Source organism: Octopus bimaculoides, chromosome 3, assembly GCF_001194135.2.
Source record: "Octopus bimaculoides isolate UCB-OBI-ISO-001 chromosome 3, ASM119413v2, whole genome shotgun sequence".
In the NCBI taxonomy this organism is placed as follows: Eukaryota; Metazoa; Mollusca; class Cephalopoda; order Octopoda; family Octopodidae; genus Octopus; species Octopus bimaculoides.
In genome coordinates, this window is record NC_068983.1 from 96,475,182 (window position 1) to 96,476,942 (window position 1,761).

Here is a 1,761-nt window from a genome sequence, read left to right on the forward strand (position 1 = left end):
CAGATTAATATATATATGTATATTATATACATGTATGGCATATGTCAACACGGAACCGAGTAAGATCACTTCCTATGTTCAGTAAGTAAGCGCAAACATCCCCCAGAGCCTAAGAAGTTTCTGTGTGTGTGAATTCGTTTTACATGCATCAAGTGTAGCACAGGACTTTATTCACTCCAACAGAAGTTAAGACGATCGGAAATCAATTACGCCTCAGGAATTTTTATATACGGTTTTACTTTTCAGAAGGAAGTTCTAATAAGAACTAATGACCATTCCTTTCATTGGTTCACATGCTAGTTAACCCACAGCTGGGACACCATATATCAACAGCAAGTCTTCTCAATATCTTACTCTCTCATCTCTTATTCTCTCTTCAACTCTCCTCTCACGCATCTACTCCCACATCGCTGCATTTCTCTCTACTTCACCCACCCTTCCTTTTTCAAACATAATACCCCATCTTTCGCTTATTCATTTATATTTTACTTGTTTCATCTTCGGACTGCTGCCATGTTAGTCGAACAATTCTAACACAACACCATATTTTTTAGACTGGTACTTATTCTACCCCCCTGAACTGCCAGATTACAGAGATAGCACCGGCTGTCAAGCGATGGTGAGGGCAAACAAAAGCACAAAGACGCACATAAACATACATAGACACACATATGTTGTTTACAACGATAATCTATCTCCACTACATAGTACAGTTGTTGGCTTTCTTTAAAGTCTGAGTATGTCTGAAGCATACTTAAACTGGTGATAGGTTTGTATTTATACACATCACTGCTTAGCGCTTCCATTCCGTATTTTATTTCTGGCGAGCCGACGATTAGCGCAACCAGTCAAAATACGATGACAGGAATATAATGAGAGATAGTCATCCTTTGTCAGTTCATAGCGTTCTCTTCTCCGGTATCTGATGTTGAGGAGGAGAAAAGCGGTCCGAAATGCATGCATCTACAAGTCTGGCTAGAGAGCGCTTAGAACTAACTTGGTGTGTTTACTCTTATTTGTCTAGAGTAAGAAATGTTCTCCATGACAAAATACGATGAATGGCTTTCATACGTACGGGTTTCCAATATGCCTAAGCATAATTGAACTGGTAAGAAGTTTGTATTTGTATGTATGTATGTATGTATGTATGTATGTATGTATGTATGTATATATGTATGTATGTATGTATGTATGTATGTATGCATGTATGCACGTATGCATGCATGTATATGTATGCATGTATGCATGTATGTATGTATGTATCTATGTATATGTATACGTATCCTGTTCTCGTGTTATATGTCCACACCCGCATGTGGGTAGGTGTGTCTACCCGTGTCAATCTATACTTTTGTACTTAAAAATATGTCGTTAGATTTACTCTGTTTGATATATATATATATGCCTCTGATCTTTTGACACTTGTTCAGGATATTTGTTCATTTGTCTGCTAAGTAGTTTTCATTACAACTAAAATCATGATCCACTTATACCATTATATTTTTGTATATTTGTGTTTATATTCATTTTCCAATTTAGAGTGTTTTTCAATGTATGTCTTAATAGACTGACGATTTCAAAACGTTCCCTTTTTCCATAGTTTCTTTTTTTGTTCCAACACTGTGCTTCACTCTTCCCATCTCTCCGTCCCTCCCTCATGTGCTTCTTCTTTTCGTTTATTTTTGCCATGCTTTCACTTCTGTCTGTCTTTCGTTGTCACTTTGCTTTGAATATATATATATATATATATATATATATATA